The sequence below is a fragment of the Chiloscyllium plagiosum genome, chromosome 35, assembly GCF_004010195.1.
Source record: "Chiloscyllium plagiosum isolate BGI_BamShark_2017 chromosome 35, ASM401019v2, whole genome shotgun sequence".
Taxonomy (NCBI): domain Eukaryota; kingdom Metazoa; phylum Chordata; class Chondrichthyes; order Orectolobiformes; family Hemiscylliidae; genus Chiloscyllium; species Chiloscyllium plagiosum.
The window spans coordinates 29,989,893-30,008,185 of record NC_057744.1 but is presented as its reverse complement, the minus strand read 5'-3'; the positions used below and the strand labels follow the sequence as shown (position 1 = coordinate 30,008,185).

Sequence of the window (18,293 nt, the reverse complement as noted above, 5' to 3'; positions counted from 1 at the left end):
ACCCAAACATATAAATAGAAAGCAGGAATTATTAACAGTGCTTTGCCTGGAGGCCCACTGAAGGTGTTACCTAATAGGGTGACGAAACGTCTGGAAATGAACCTTCCAGCTCAGTGAGCAAACCTACATCCAGAACGTCAACCTGAATTACAAATCTTCTCAAAACTCGCTAAAATTGTAAAGTGTTTGAGAGGGAAATAACAAACTTTTTTGTACAGGTCGTTCTGCTATAATGTGCATTTCATTAATGCAAATTAGCTGTAACACAAGTGATGAATTCATAGAATTCATAGCATCCCTGCAGTGTGGAAACAGGTAATTAGCCCCAACAAGTATACATTGGCCCTCCAAAATGTAACCCTCCCAAACCTCTTCCCTTACTCTATTTACCCTTGACTAATACACCTAACGTACACATCCCTGAATACTATGGGCAATTTAGCATGGCCATTTCACCTAACCTGCACATCTTTGGACTGTGGGAGGAAACCGGAGCACCTGGAGGAAACCCACGCAGACACGGGGAGAATGTGCAAACTCCACACAGACAGTCGCTTGAGGCTGGAATCGAACCCGGAAATTGGGGACACTGTTTCTAAAGTGTGAACTTTTAAAGTGTGTGTTGGCTGTAATGCAATTACATCGCCAACATTTTAAGCACTGTTTTTAAAGCTTGATTTTTCTATAATGCGATGTTACACAAGAACACAAACATCTCATTATAGAAGAACTATCTGTATAGTGTACAGCAAAGAAGGTTATCTAAGAGTACAACGAGGTCGTGATCAGATGGGTCAATAGGCTGAGAATGGGCAGGTAAATTGGACTAGATGAGTTTGGGATACCTGGTCAGCATGGACGAGTTGGACCGAAGGGTTTGTTTCTGTGCTGTCTGACTCTAAGAATAAGTAATATTCTAAATGTCTAAATTCTCTTGGTAGAAATATGGGTAGAGAGCATGGCACTAAATGTCCTCCTGTTGTTAGGTGCAAATACAAAAGGGGAAATTCTGCCTTGTTTTTGTTATGTTTTCAACAGTTTGGCCGTGGATCCTGAACTCTTTGCAAATAGGATGCGTTTAGTTCCAGCTTTCTCTTTCTCAATTTAGGATGCGTTTAGATCCAGCTTTCTCTTTCTCAATTTAGGCTAAGATATTTAATTAAAATTCTCAAACAAAGTGAGTCTTCCTTTTCTTCCTGTTGACCTTTTGCCCCTCCCCAGATTTCCGCCTTGTGGTTCTGTAAGATTTTTAAATTTTTTAAATTTCAATTTATTTCAGAAATTTCGCATCTATTACGCATGCTCCTGGATGTCAGTGAATACTGTTTATTTTTTAAAATTCAAACTGCTTAGTTCTTGCACAAGAAAAGGCTATTTTGACTCATTTCAACTCAATGCTCTTACATCTTAAATGTCTCATTATAACATATTTTAAACAACTTTTTCTGCCTCCATTTCCTATATTACTTGAGAAATATCTACGTTTGTGACTGTGAAATTTTTGCATGCATGAATTAAATTTACTTCTCAGTCCATGACACCAGTCTGGGATGTTACACCATTACAGTCACACCTTCACACGCTGAGCCAGTCACAAAGAAAGTCTTCAATAAAGAAACACAAAATCAAGTAGATCATTCAAGGAAAACACACCTCCAGCAGTTCAAATAGCAGGAATGCTCAACCAAATCCATGAACCATAACAAATGAACACAGCATTGGTTTTCCAACTCCAGGTACTACCACAAACAAGGGCAACTTGTCACAACTGGCATTGTGCCCATCAGTGATGCAACAATCACTACCAACTTCAGAATATTAAAGTTTATTCTTGCCAACCATATTGTCTCAGAAGCGTAACTGATTAGGGACAAAAAAAACAAACATGCTCATCTCATTTGACAAAAGATACGCTTCCAGTGACTGTGGACAATAATCCAAAATCAGGGTTCCTGAGCAGCTTGCTAACATTCAAATTTTACTCTCACTCCTTTCTGACATCACCAATCAAGCCACCAAAACTCCATCTGCTATTCTAAATATAATGAAACGATTGTTGCCATGACAAAATTACACTCCATCACAAGCAAAATAACAGAATTAATTACTCAACAGTCTGATCCAACACAGAAAACAGCACATTCCAGAGCCGTAGCCAATTATCAGCTTCATTTTAAAGTGGCCACATCCTTCTTCGGAAAGTGTCACTGTGCTCAGACCAATCATTTCTGGGACCTGAATTGGAATGATTCTTTTTCTGATATTTCCATCATATTAAATTAAATACAGAGCGCAACAGCATTTAGGGTAAGCTGCTTCAGATGGTATCACTGCACAATAATTAAAGAGTTCTTGCTGGGGTTCCAACTATGACTTTGGAATGTGCTGCCTCTATGAACAACATCATCAACATTTTATACAATAATAAACAGGATCAATGTTAACACCAGCCAGGTACGATCAACCACATACCTCGGCAGATTTATTGTTGTAGCACAACTAGAATACCTACTCCTCTGGGTTTTGGGGGCTGACCTTGATATTTGTATAGTGGAAACAAACTGGCAATGCTCCAACACAGACTAACATCAGGATATATGCGTACATGAGACAGTCAAGTGATATCAAAAGTGCTAGATACAGAATGGCCAGCTTACGTATACATAAGCACAGAAAAAATTCTCACTGACATGATAGTTTATACAAGCAAAGCATTTTTTTTAGATTAGATTAGATTAGATTACTTACAATGTGGAAACAGGCCCTTCGGCCCAACAAGTCCACACCGCCCCGCCGAAGCGCAACCCACCCATACCCCTACCCCTACATTTTTACATTTACCCCTTACCTAACACTACTGGCAATTTAGCATGGCCAATTCACCTGACCTGCACATCTTTGTGACTGTGGGAGGAAACCGGAGCACCCGGAGGAAACCCACGCAGACACGGGGAGAACGTGCAAACTCCACACAGTCAGTCGCCTGAGGCGGGTATTGAACCCGGGTCTCTGGCGCTGTGAGGCAGCAGTGCTAACCACTATGCCACCGTGCCGCCCATTTGTTAAAATGTACCATTGAAAGAAGGTTTACCAGGATGCTACCTGGATTGGAAGGCTTGTCTTGCGAAGAGAGGTTGACTAAGCTCAGACTTTTCTCTCTGGAGAGAAGGAGGAAGAGAGGTGACCTGATCGAGATGTACAAAGTAATGAGAGGCATGGATAGAGTCAATTAGCCAGGGACTTTTCCCCAGTGCAGGATTGACTGACACAAGTGGGTCATAGTTTTAAGGTGTTAGAAGGAAGGTATAGAGGAGACGTGAGAGGTAGGTTCTTTACACAGAGAGTTGTGAATGCATGGAATGGGTTGCCAGCGGTGGTGGTGGAAGCAGAGTCATTAGGGACATTAAAGTGACTGCAGGACATGCACTTGCACAGCAGTGAATCTAGGGGTGCGGTGCATAGGTTAGGTTATTTTAGATTAGGAATAATCCTCAGCACAACATCGTGGGCCGAAGGGCCTGTTTTGTGCTGTACTTATCTATGTCCTATGTTCTATGATTAAAAATACCAACTTAGGTTATGGAGCTTGTCTAAAACGTGGGGGTGGGTGAGTGTGTAAGTGAGTCGAGAATGTGGTGCTGGAAAAGCTCAGCAGGTCAGACAGCATTTTAGGAGCAGGAGAATCGACATTTCGGGCAGGAATCGTGTTTAAATGAGTCAGAGCAGAAGATTCAGGCTAACAGGTTTGAACACAGACTGTTAGAACGATAACTTGCATTGAGCAACAGTTTTTGCCCTCTTTGAAACCGTCTCATGAAAGTTCGAGAGATGTAAACTCACTAGGGAACCTCAAATTGGGTGTTCAAGGAGGACTCGAAATGTACAGCACATCCAAGGGTCAACTGCTGGTATGCAAAGTAACTTTGGCTCTAGACCAACATTTGGATATCTTAATAATTCTTTTCTTCCTGAAGCTAACACATTATTGACAGAAGGTAATTGGCCAAATAACCTGTACAACTTTGCTCTAACACGCCTTGTTTTGCACTATTGTAATTCCTATGCTGCATTTCAAAAATACATTGCAATGAAATTGGTGTTTGAATATCCCAAGGTTGTGAAAGTTGCTACAAAAATGCGAATATTTTGTTCTTTATAGTGTTACCCATGAGCAACTGCCTATAATTCAGGGCAAACAAAGTTTCAGAATAATTTTGTAAAAATCTGCATTTTTCAATCCTTTAGCAAAGAGTCAATGTAGCTCTCACGATTCTGAAAAGAGTTTAATAAAAGCAGCACACAGAACTGATAGAAAAGGAAACCATCTGACTAGAACATTGGGAAGGAGTCATGCCATGTCTGCAGTGCAAATTAAAGCAGCTATGATGGTTTTGTTGTTTTTCTTATGCCAGACATGTCTGAAAATTAAATTGAGCAAAATATAACAGCTGAAACCAGTGACCTTATCTCGCTACACAATGAAGCGAAGCATTTGGATACAAGGGAATTAAGAAAATTAAAATTGTCAAATTATGTGGCTTAATTCCCAACAGGTTTGCAGATAATCCCTTTTTTAAAATTCATTCACAGGATGAGGGCATCGCTGGCTAGGCCAGCATTTATTGCCCATTCCTAAATGCCCAGAGGGCAGTTAAGAGTCAACCACATTGTTGTGGGTTAGGAGTCACATGGAGGCCAAATGAGGTATTCCCTCCCTGAAGGACATTAGTGAACCATTAGTGATGGGTTTTCCTGACAAATGACAATTGTTTCATCATAGAATCCCTACAATGTGGAAGCAGGCCATTCGGCCCATCGAGTCCACACCAACCCTCCGAACTGCGTCCCACTCCCTTACCCTATCCCTGTAATCCTGCATTACCCGTGGCTAATCTACCTAACTTGTGCATCTTTGGACTGAGGGAGGAAACCTACGCAGATACAGGGAGAATATGCAAGCTCCATACAGATGTCGCCTGAGGCTGGAATCGAACCTCGTCCCCTGACACTGTGACGCAGCAGTGCTAATCACTAAGCCACCATTAGATCTTAATTCCGGATTTTTATTGAAAATTCAATTTCCACCATCTGATGTAGTGGGATTCGACCTGGGTCCCAAGGACATTAGCTGGGTCTTTGGGTTAACAGCCCAATGATAACATCACTAGGCCATCACCTCCTCTTATTGGGCACTTTGTGGAAGGATGTCAATGTAGAAGTGCTTTGCAGGATGAGCTCTACTGTAAGCCCACACTTCCTCTAAACCATGTAGTGGGGCACTTGTACAGCATATCAATGCAATGGCCCAATGGCCACTAGTAAGCCCCACCTATTGGTATAGTACACTTTCCACACACACTGTCACATTAGGAGGATCTGACAAACTGCTGCTGCTTATTAAGAATAAGAGCTTCATTCATCAGTAAAGCTGTACTTCAACCATGTTGGGGGGCCGGTTCTTGACGTTAAAAAAAACAGCCTTGTCCAGCAAACTGACAGAATCACAGGAAATCTAAACTTGCCCTTATGCAAAAACTCACCACTTTCCTGGGAGATCTGCCTACGATGCAGGCAGGAAAGAGTTTTCTCGCTCTTTTGCATTTACCTAGGAACTGAGGGTAACTAGCAGGTTAATAGCTGCCTGTCTGCAAACTCTGCAACTGTAGCCAGGAATTAATACCCTGCAGTGCTCAACGTCTGAACAAAGGACTTTGAGCTGAATGCTTTCTCCACAGATGCTGCCAGACCTGCTGACTATTTCATAGCATTTTCAGAATTCCAGCACCTTTTGATTCAGCACCACAGCAGTTGTTTCACACCTAAGTCATATGATAAATGAACTTTCCTCATATGGCCTAAGTCTGATCTGTTAGAAGCTGGGGATTTTGGAAAAGATCACTACCGTTCAGTGGAAGGTAAAATGCCTCACTGGCCTATAGCCTTTTGATTATGATCACACAAATAAATCATGATGCTTTTTAAAAATGCTGCAAAATGTAATTGTCCCCACTTAATTGTTTTGGCTTGTGCCATAAAATACTTGCTGAATTCCAGTCTAAGCTGTTGAATAACATGTATTGAATTGACATCTTCTGACATGAAACACTCAACCATTTTCTACAAGGAAGGGAATTGAAGGCACCAAATAGAGCTAGTTTTCAGGATGCATTTGAATGGGGGGAGAAACACTGTGAAGTAAATGATTTAGCTAAAGAAAGACGAAATATCAGGGTATGGTGATAGAACATCCAGCCCAAGTGAGACAGCAGTGGGTAAGATGCTATAAGCTGAAATGCGGAGACACAAGGCAGAATAAAAAGATGGTGGAATCTGAAAACCAAAGTGGTGGTTTTGATAATCACTGATTCGTGGTCATGTTCAAGTAATGCAGGTGTATGCAGCAGGTTAAAAATAACACAAAGAAAACAGAGGAAAAAAGACACAATGCATGTTCTTCTGGGACTAGAAACACTGCACAGTTACAGTGCAGAGGATGCCATTCAGCCCATTGAGTCTGATCAGGAAAAATAAAAACTATACAGTCCAGTCACAATTTTCAGCTCTTAGTCCATAGCCCCTTCAAGCTCATATCCAAGTACATTGTAAATAGTAGTAGGGTTCCTTCCACCAGCACCTTTTCAGGCCACAAGTTCCAGCCAACCACCACCCTCCAGATGTTAAAACCTTTTCTTGAGAACTCTGCTCTTTCTTTGTCGATAACTTTCAATTTAGGCCCACTGTCTCCCTCACAATGAAAATGTGGTCTTCCTATTCAATCTAAGCCACTTCCCTTCAGCATCCTCTGCTCCAAAGAAAATAACTCCAGCCTGTCCAATCTTTCCACATCACTGAAGGTCTCCATTTCCAGCAGCACACTCATAAATCTCCTCTGTCTTCTCTTGCACAATCCCAAACCTCTTGAAATATGGTAATGAGAACTGCAAGTAGTGCTCCAGCTATAGTTGCATTAATGTTTTATACAGTTTGAACATAAACTCCCTGAACTGAGAGAGGAATCTATGGACACACATTAAGATCCAACTATTCCTTCACATTCATCAGGATCCTCACACTTATTGTGCTTTTCCTAGGGACTCACAAAATGCATGTTCTCAAACTTCTCTGGACTGACTGACATTTGTCAATTCCTACCCACTTATAGAATCCCTACAATGTCAAAGCAGGCCTTTCAGCCCATCCAGTCCACAGACCCTCTGAACTGCAACCCAACCAGACCCACCTCCCTATCCTATCCCTGTAATTCTACCATTTCCTATGGCTAGTCCACCTAGACTCCACAACCCTAGACATTATTAGACAATCAATGGAAAACACCCTGCGGTCTATAGCTTTTGGCCTCTATAGCTTTCAGCCCCATTCTCAACCACGGGACTAATTTTTTGTAACATCTGAAAACACTTTAATAATTCTCATACATGTATGCATAAATCATTGACATCTATCACAAAAAGTAAGGAATCTAGTATTAAGTTCTGTGGAATCCTGCTAGAAATAACATGCCAGTCACAAGCACAATCAAATCATTACCATTTGCTTACTGCCTCCAACTCAGTTTTGGACACAACTTGCCATAGTCCTTTTGTTTTGATCAATTTACCATGTGGAACCTTGTCTAGAGACTTATTAAAAGCCAGGTTCAAACGCAAAAGAGCATAGGTTTTCCTTGTTGGTACAATACACTGAAACAGAAGTTGAACTGCTGTACAACCAAAATCCCAGGAGAGTTTTCTTTTAATTCATTGATGGGATGTAGATGGCTACTGCCCATCACGAGTTGCCCTTGAGAAGTTGATGATGAGTTGCTACTTGAACCACTGCAACCACTGACCCACAATGCCAAAGGGAAGGAATTCCAGGATTTTGAACCAGTGACACTGAAGAAACGGCAATATATTTCCAGGTAAGGATGGTGAGTGGTCTGGAGGGGAATTTATAGGTGGTAATGTTCTATATATCTGCTGCCCTTGTCCTTCCAGATAGAAGTGGTTGTAAGTTTGGAAGGTGCTGTCTACAGAGGTTTTTTGAATTCCTGCAGTCCGTCTTGTGGATAGTACACACTGCTGCTACTGAGTGTTGCTGGTAGAGGGGGTGAATGTTTGTGGATGTGATGCCAATCAAGCAGGTAGTAGGTCCTAGATGGTGTCACGTTTCTTGAGTGTTGTTGGAGCTGCACCCCTCGAGGCAAATGGGGAGGGTTCCATTTCACTCCTGACTTGAGCCTTGTAGATGATGGACAGGACTTGGGGGGTCAGTGAGCAGAGATGAGTTAAGCACCACTGATTTTTTTTTATATATAATTTCATTTTTTTTATTTATGGGTGCAGACACTGCATATCGCTGATTCTATTCGGTATGACAGTTCTTTGAAATCTAAGAAAATAAAATGCATTTCTGCATTTTTATAACACCTTTTGCAAAATTAGAATGGCCAAGAACACCTTACAACTACTGTTTTATTCAATTTTTTGTTCATTCACGGAATGTGGGTGTCACAGGTTGGATCAGCATGTATTGCCCATCCCTAATTACTCAGAGGGACTTTAGAAGTCAATCACATCGCTAAATGTTTGGAGACACATGTAGGCCAGACTAGGTAAATACGGCCGACTTCTCTGCATGAAGTAAATTAGAGAATCAGACGTTTCTTTTTTATGACAGTTGACAGTGTCACCTGGTTGCATTTAGGCTAGTTTCTAATTCCAGATTTTTTTTATTGAATTCAAATTTCACCATCTGCTATGGATTGATTCAAACCTATGCTCCAGAACATTAGCTTAGCACGCTGCATTACATGTCTACTGACAGTACCTTGGACCAGTGCCTGCCCCCAATTATAACAACCAATTTGTACACAACAAAGTCCCAGCAATTTGATTATTTAATTTGGCAAGCTTAATTTTTACCCTAACCTGCTTGTGAGTGAACATATAATTCTGCTTTTCTTTAACTAGTGCCATAGAATCTTTTACAAGTATCTGGTGCAGACATAGCCTTGGTCTAGTGCTTCAATTGAAAGGCCTTAGACCTGGCCAATTCATTGTCCAAAATTCATAAACCTGACTGCCCTGGTCAATCAATCAGTCCCACCTGCTGCTGCCCCACCAAACTTATCTCCTCATACCTTGACACCATCCTGTCCCCCTTGATCCAGGATCTCTTCACATACATTCGGGAGACCACCCACCCTCCACCCCCTCCATGACATTTGTTTCCTTAGCCCCTAATGCCTCATCGTCATCATGGACATCCAGTCCCTGTATACATCCATTTGCCATTGTGAAGGCCTCCAAGCCCTCAGTTTCTTACTCTCCCACCGACCCACCAGTACCCCATCACCCACACATTCATTCGATTGGTGGCATTGGTCCTCACCCTCAACAACTTCTCCTTTGAATTCTCCAATTTCCTTCAGACCAAAGGGGTAGTCATGGGCACCCGCATGAGCCCCAGCTATGTCTTTGTCGGATACGTGGAACTGTCCATCTTCTGCAGTTACATTGGCATCATTCCCCATCTTTTCCTCTGCTACATTGATGACTGTATCGGTGATATCTCATACTCCCATGAGCAGGTTGAAGAATTCATCAACTTCATGAGCACCTTCCACCCTGACCTCAAGTTCACCTAGACCATCTCGGACACCTCTCTTTCGTTTCTGGGCCTCTCTATCTCCATTTCCGATGACTGACTCAACACGGACATCTACTTCAAACCCACCGACTCCTGCAGCTAACTGGATTACAACTCCTCCCAACTCCCCTCCTGAAAAAACACTATTGCTTACTCCCAATTACTCCGTCTCTGCCTATCTGCTCTCAGAAGGAGCAATTCCACTCCAGAATGTCCCACATGACTTCCCCCCCCGACGTGATCAGTGCTGCCCTCCAGCACATCTCCTGCACTTCCTGCACCCCCGGCCTTGAACCCCACCCCTCCAATCGCAACAAGGATAGAACCACCCCTGGTCCTCATCTTCCACCCCACTAATTTCCCAATACAACCCATCATCCTCCACCATTACCGCCACCTACAGTCAGACCCCACCACCAGAGATATATTTCCCTCCCCACCTCTATCAGCATACCACATAGACCTTTCCTCCATGACTCTCTTGTTAGGTCCACACCCCACCACCAACCACCCTCCACTCCCAGCACCTTCCCTTGTCACCTCAAGAGGTATAAAACATGTGCCCACACTTCCCCTCTCACTGCTATCCAAGACCCTAAAGGATCTTTTCACATCCGGAAGAGATTTTCCTGCGCATTCAAACACCTCATCTGCTATGTCCGTTGCTCTCGCTATGGTCTCCTCTACACTGGGGAGACAGGACACTAACTCGCGGGACATTTCAGGGAAATTCTCTGTGACACCTGCACCAACCAATCCAACCACCCTATGGCCGACCACTTCAACTCCCCCTCCCACTCCGCCAAGGACATGCAAGTCCTGGGCTTCCTCCAGTACCAAATCCAAGTCATCTGATGCCTGGAGGAATAATGCCTCATCTTCTGCCTTGGGACCCTTCTAACCACACGGGATCAATGTTGATTTCACCAGTTTCCTCATCTCCCCTCCCCCCACCTCATCCCAGATCCAATCCTCCAACTTGGCACACTCTTGAATTGTCTCACCCATCCATCTTCCTTCCCACCTATCCGCTCCATCCTATCACCATCATCCTCCACCTGCATTTACCAATTGCCTTCCCAGCTACCTTGACCGCTCCCCCCTTGACCGCTCCCCCCCCCACCCCAACACCTCTCCACCTATTTATCTCTCAGGCCCCATCCCCTATGCCCCCTCCCTAACATTCTTGATGAAGCGCTAATGACTGAAATGTTGACTCTCCTGCTCCTTGGATGCTGCATGACCTGCTGAGCTTTCCGAGCGTCACACGTTTTGACTCTGATCTCCAGCATCTGCAGTTCTCACTTTCTAGTCGGCCTTAGACAATGCAGACTTCACCAGACTGCACTGGAGAGCCAGACGGGTTATGTTCCTTTGCATCCGCATTTGAACCAGAATGCTAAACCTCACGGCTCAAAGGAGACAGTGTTACTTACAGTGCCGCAGCCTGAGAGTTCTGGAGTGTGCAGTTTAAGTCGGGACCATTGTCTCAAATATAGTCGGTCAATATTCTCCCTGTGGCTCCTGGACAACTTTCTGTTCATGTAATACATTTGGAAGTCAACTGTTCCAATGAATCTGACAGAGGAAAATGTGCAGCAGACCTGTGCAGCATCCTCACTCAGATTACCAGTACAAAGCCATTTTTTCGCTACAAATGCAGTTAAAGCACTGTCCTCTGCCATCACAGTATGCAGCACCTTAACAGCCATGTAAAGAGCCAAGAATTACAAACCATTAACTGAAATGAATATGCATAAACAGCTGGTAACTGAATGCCTACGAATAGGTAAATCTGCCCCAAAGCCCAACAATCAAATGACTAAATAAGAATGTCTAGGAACTCCATTAAATAAAATTCACAGTGCACAATTGTTTGTTGAATACTTGTTGAGCTGATTCCCAGAATTATTCCTCAAGGTTCCTGCCTGTGATCCATCATTCCATAGAGAAACTAGCAAAATGTGAAGGTGCTGGTGATGGTTGGGATATACTGCAGTGAATTGCAGAATTGTTAATCTGCAGGGTCACACAGTTTGCTAAAGACACATTATTGAAACTTTCCAACTTTTCCATTATTCTGGGCCAACCCACAGTAACTATTACTAAATTGCTGGAAAAGGAAGAATTCCATAAATATCCAGAATTATAATATCAACTAAACGTTTTACACCTCTACACCACAACACTGTTAGTTTGTTGCCTGAGGCCCATAGCCTATGACACAGGATTGCATCAAATTAATTTAACTGATCAAAAGAAAATGTATATTTAAAATTGCCCTATTTAGATAATTGTACTCAGGAACTTTAATACATAACATTACATATCACACGCTTACACAGTGACTGCTGATCTGAGTGATTAATTGTACCTAAGGTCCTTTGGGATTTCAAGAGACAAGATTAGGCGCAGTTTGCATACAAACTCTGCCTTTCTCCTTTCACAGACTGCATCCTTTCCATATCCAACTCTAAAACTGTATTCTTCCAGTCTCTGCCTGGATTAAATAATAACCATCCCTGAATACACTGGTAGAAAATGGAGTTAAAGCAATAATGCAGTTGTCGAGTTCTGAGACAGGTGACTTGATGTGAACAGAGGATGAGTAAGAGAAACATGTGCCTCATGGTAATATGAAAGGAGGAGTAGTTACTGATATAACACTTCTGCTGATCTCTGAATGCCCCCATTGGCAATAAAGTATTGTAAAGCATGGTCACTTTATTTTAAAACGTAATGTTGTCATTGACCCAGAGGACTGCTCTCTCATGAGAGAGAGGTAATGGGGGTGGGTTTAAACTGAGGGTCACCACCCCTCAGCCAAGGGACGAGGTTGAGGAGGTAGGACGTTCATGTTTACCTTTGGGAATTGAACCAGCATATTGCTCTGTATTCCAAACCATCCATCCAGTCAACTGAGCTAACCGGTCTCCAATGTTAGATTATATTGCACAGAAATTAGGGCATGCAATGTAGTCATCAACACCTTGTACTTATCTTCAATATTATAAAACATTCTAACGCTTTATCAAACATAATTTGACAGTGATGAAGGGCTTATGCCCGAAACATCAATTCTCCTGCTCCTTGGATGCTCCCTGACCTGCTGTGCTTTTCCAGCGCTACAATCTCGACTCAGCTCTCCAGCATCTGCAGTTCGCACTTTCTCATAATTTGACACTGAGCCACACATGGTCAGATACTGAAAAGCTTGGTCACAGATGTGAATTTTAAGGCAGGTCTTAAACAGGGAAAAGCAAAGGCAAGAAGTACGTAAATTTAGAAAGGAAATTTCAGAACTTAGGATCTCAGTAAATTACAGAGTGGGGGACAGGTCAGTAAACAAGAATGAGCAATTAAAATTGAGGCATTATTTAACCAGGTACCAATAAGTGGGACTTTGTGTGAATTTGGATATAGGCAGGAAAGGTTTGAATGGTTTCAAGTTTGCTGAAGCAGAATGAGGGAGACAAGCTTAGAGTGAATTGGAATCATCATGTTTATGACGTAGCAAACACAAGAACAAGTGCTCAAGAACAAGTAAGGTGAGGTAAGGCCAAAGGTGCAAACTGGAGGAGACCATAGTGCAAGGGCAGATGTGAGACAGACAACTTATCTCAGTGTCACAAAGAACATCAAGCTTGTGAAAATTCTGGTTCAGCCAGGGAGAGCTGACAGGAAGAGAGATGGACTCCATTGCAAGGGAAGTGTTCATAACGAGAGCTGAAATCAATGGCTTTGGTAATCCATTTGTTTAATTAGAAACAATTTTAGCTCATCCAGTTCCAGACATTGGACAAGAAATCTACCAGTTGATGGATATCTGGAGGGGATTAACAAGTGGAAGTGAGGTCAAGTTCAGTATTCTGATTATATGTGGAAACAGACAGTTTTTGGATGATGTTGCCAAGGGGGAGAATGTAAATAAGAAACAGGAGAAGACAATGAGAGATTCTTGGGGGTGGGGGGAGTGCGGGCAGAGGTAGTGGGGCTGCAATAGGAAAAGAAGCAATGGCAGCTAACTCACCAGCTACTACACGATAGGTACAAATGGATAAAGGCAACTGCACTCAGCTGACTGACAGTGGAGAGGCATTGGAACAAAATCTCAGTGAACTGTGTCAATACAAGGAGCAATGGTTTACCTTTGCCTTATTTCCATGGGATGGTCTTTGGTAATAGATGTTTCAGAACTGCGGTGGGGCTGAAATCTAATTGGAGGAATTCGGGCATGGAAGTTTGAGGAAGATGGACACACGTGTGAGAGCTGACCCTGGAGAGTAAACAGGGTTCGAAAACTAGATTAGATTAGATTAGATTAGATTAGATTACAAACAGTGTGGAAACAGGCCCTTCGGCCCAACAAGTCCACACTGACCCGCCGAAGCTTAACCCACCCATTCCCATACATTTACCCCTTTACCTAACACTATGGGCAATTTAGCATGGCCAATTCACCTGACGTGCACATCTTTGGACTGTGGGAGGAAACCGGAGCACCCAGAGGAAACCCACGCAGACACGGGGAGAACGTGCAAACTCCACACAGTCAGTCGCCTGAGGTGGGAATTGAACCCGGATCTCTGGCGCTGTGAGGCAGCAGTGCTAACCACTGTGCCAGCGTGCCACCCACAAAAGGTTGGAAGGATGGAGGATTCGAGAGGTTTGCAGGAGAATGGAGATGACAGTAACTTTCAAAAATTCTTACATGGGATGTGAACATCTCTGTCAAGGCCAGCTTTCATTGCCCATCCCTAATTGATCTTCAGAACGTGGTGGTGAGCTGTCTTCTTGAACTGCTGCAGTCCATCTGGTATTGTCACACCCACAGTTGAGTTAGACATGGATGTGTTTCCTCCGCATGGAAAATTTCATATAGACATATATTGTTCATTTGTTAAAATTTCCATAGGTAAATAATAATAAATTTAATAAATTACTATCCAAGGAGTGGCAAGGTGGCTCAGTGGTTAGCACTGCTGCCTCACAGCGCCAGAGGCCTGGGTTTGATTCTGTTTGTGTGGAACTTGCACATTCTTCCTGTGTCTGCGTGGATTTCCTCCGGGTGCTCCGGTTTCCTCCCACAGTCCAAAGATGTGCAGGTTAGGTGAATTGGCCATGCTAAATTGCCTGTAGTGTTCAGGAATGTGTAGGTTAGGTGGGTTAGCTGCAGGAAATGCAGGGTTACAGGGAAAGGGTAGGGAGAAGGGGAGGGGTCTGGGTGGGATGCTCTTCAGAGTCAGTATGGACTTGTGAGGCTGAGTGGCCTGTTTCCACACTGTAGGAATTCTACCGATTTTGTTCTATGGAAATATAATTTGAATTAAAATAAGGTTCCCCATGGGAGACTAGTTAGCAAGGTTAGATCTTATGGAATACAGTGAGAACTAGCCATGTGGATACAGAACTGGCTCAAAGGTAGAAGAAAGAGGGTAGTGGTGGAAGGTTGTTTTTCAGACTGGAGGCCTGTGACCAGTGAAGTGACATAAGGATTGGTGCTGGGTCCACTACTTTTTGTCATTTATATAAATGATTTGAACATAGAAGGCATAATAAACAAGTTTGCAGATGACATCAAAATTGGAGGTGGAGTGGACAGTGCAGAATGTTACCTAAGAATACAATGGCATCTTGATCAGATGGGCCAATGGGCTGAGAAGTGGCAGATGGAGTTTAATGTAGATAAATGCGAGGTGCTGCACTTTGGAAAAGCAAATCTTCGCAGGACTTATACACTTAATGGTAAGGTCCTCAGGAGTGTTGCTGAAAAAAAAGAGACCTTGGAGTGCAGGTTCATAGCTCCTTGACAGTGGAGTCGCAAGTATACAGGATAGTGAAGAAGGTGTTTGATATGCTTTCCTTTATTGGTCAGAGTATTGAGTACAGGAGTTGGGAGGTCATGTTGTGGCTGTACAGGACATTGGTTAGGCCACTGTTGGAATACTGCGTGCAATTCTGGTCACCCTCCTATTGGAAGGATGTTGAGATACTTGAAAGGGTTCAGAAAAGATTCATAAGGAATTCGCCAGGGTTGGAGGATTTGAGCTATAGGGAGAGGCTGAATAGGCTGGGGCTGTTTTCCCTGGCGAGTCAGAGGCAGAGGGGTGACCTTATAGGTTTATAAAATCATGAGGGGCATGGATAGGATAAATAGACAAAGTCTTTTCCCTGGGGTGGGGGAGTCCAGAACTGGAGGGCATAGATTTAGGGTAAGAGGGGAAAGATATAAAAGGGACCTGAAGGACAACTTTTTCACACAGAGGGTGGTACATGTACGGAATGAGCTGCCAGAGGAAGTAGTGGAGGTTGGTACAATTGCAGCACTTCAAAGGCATTTGGATGGGTATAGAACTGGAGGGCATAGATTTAGGGTAAGAGGAGAAAGATATAAAAGGGACCTGAAGGACAACTTTTTCACGCAGAGGGTGGTACATGTACGGAATGAGCTGCCAGAGGAAGTAGTGGAGGTTGGTACAATTGCAGCACTTCAAAGGCATTTGGATGGGTATATGTATAGAAAGCTTTTAGAGGGATATGGGCCAAGTGCTGGCAAATGGGACTAGATTGGGTTTGGATATCTGGTTGGCATGGATGAGTTGGACTGAAGGATCTGTTTCTGTGCTGTAAATGTCTAGAATTCCATGACTCTATGTACTAAAACCATTCCTCTGCAAGTAGAATAGGCAGTTAGCCCACCTGGAGGACATAACCTCATCCATACATCAGTTCAAAGGATTTTACAGAAAAGGGCACAATTAATTTCAAGTGTGGATTTAACCTATAGTATTAAGGTTTATTAGATTGCATTAGGGAGGGTGTTCAGAGACTTTAATTCATCGACAGTGAAGGAAAGGCAATAAAGCTCCAAATCAGAATGGTGTGTGGCTGGAGCCGATCTGGCAAATAGGGAGTGGGGGGAGGAGTTTAGGGCCTCCCGTCCATCCCTACTATCCTTCTACAGGTAGAGATTGTGGATTTGGAAACTGCTATCGAAGAAGTCCTGACGAGTTGCTGCCATACACTCTGAATAAGGCACATACTGCTCCAACAGAACGTCAATGACATCTCTTATAAATGGGTTGTATTGGCCTAGTTGGGGCACACTGCGTGCGTAGTTGGAGCTGCACTTAACCAGGCAAGTGGAGACTATTCTACCACATTCCTAGTATGAAGATGTCGGACAATCTTTGGGAAATCAGGTGGTGAGTAAAATTCCCATGTCTGACCTACTCTTGTAATCTCAGCTCATCCAATGACGATTCCAATCAACCACGATTCTGATACCGGGGATTCAGCAAGGGAAACACTATTGAATGTCATGATATGGAGATGTTGGTGTTGGACTGGGGTGGACAAAGTTAAATATCACACAACACCAGGTTATAGTCCAATAGGTTTAATTGGAAGCACACTAGCTTTCGGAGCGACGTTCCTTCATCAGGTGGTTATCAGCACTCCAAAAGCTAGTGCTTCCAAATAAACCTGTTGGACTATAACCTGGTGTTGTGTGATATTTAACTATTGAATGTCTTCACTTTTCATTAGAGGTAAGACCTGAGGAGTCATAGAAGGTGATCTAAGGAGATGTTTTCAGACACAGAAGAAACTAAGTGTAACTTTTGCCTTCTTGCATATAAACAGGGGCAACTCGATGATACTTTAATACGCTATACATGAACACAGCAAATAATTTCCAGAATGCTGAATCAGAGATAAATATTGGATAGGAAAGTGAGAAGAACTCTCCACTACTTAGCTGAAAAGTACCATGGAATCTCTTACTTCCAGCCAAGAGGGTGAGAAGGACTTTAACAGGTCAGCCAAATAACTACACCCCGGCAATGTCGCGTTTACAGCATGCTGCACTGGAATAGAGGGTAATAGCTTTAGCAAGGGTGAAAATTTGTTTTCATAATAGTTTGAGTTTGAAATAATTAAAATCAGTGTGGCACTCTCTTCCTCTAGCACAGACACCACAGCATTGATAGCCTAATATTAAACAAGCCTGAGATAGCATGGCAGTGACTTGAGCCAGTCAGTCTACTCCACCTGAAACAATGGAGATATGCTGCAGCTAAAAATGTGGGACAAGAGAAAGAAAGCATTTTCTACAGCAGCCACCAGTGACCTGTGGGAAACCAATCGTGGTAATGTGCCCTTGTGTGTAGGTTTATCTGTACTGTACCACACAATTTCATCTCATGGCCAAAGCAAACACCATTGTGTACAATTACATCGCATGGATTGCTTGAACAAACAGCTTGAAACAGTTATCAGAGAGCCACAGAGGGCATCGGCTGCAGATTAACACACCAGCAGCAGGTTTCAGAATACAGAGCCTTGGATGCTCACCAATGGACTGGGCTTTGCTCAGCAAACAGAGTGCTTCAACTATTCATGGGCTTGGCAACTTCCCCAAGGCACATCTGTAAGAAAAAAAAATGACAGCCCTTTGCCAGATTCTCTCTAAAATTAAAAGTGAAAGTTAGTTTTTAAGGAAAAGTCACTTGAATGTATCTGTCAACTGCTAATCATGGCTCCAAGATAAAAGACAGCAGGCATGAAGTACAAGAGAGCATCGCCCCCAAGGTCAGGAACTAGGGGACACCTGGGTTCAGGACTCTTTCCATTCCATGGTG

At 43.1% G+C, this 18,293-nt stretch overlaps 1 protein-coding gene across 7 annotated transcripts in view; it reads right to left on the bottom strand.

Annotated features, from left to right (window-relative positions):
- The window catches only part of pknox2 (pbx/knotted 1 homeobox 2), a 189,235-nt gene extending 171,207 nt beyond the window's left edge, over nt 1-18,028 (bottom strand). For 4 of the 7 annotated variants that reach the window (XM_043676857.1, XM_043676853.1, XM_043676854.1 and 1 more), the window contains exon 1: nt 18,007-18,023. The gene's annotated coding sequence lies outside the window, so the exon portion shown is untranslated. Of the gene's footprint in view, nt 1-18,006 lie in introns of all 7 variants that reach the window. The other 3 variants (XM_043676856.1, XM_043676850.1, XM_043676852.1) reach the window with 2 other exon arrangements.
- Nucleotides 18,029-18,293: the final 265 nt, after the last annotated feature.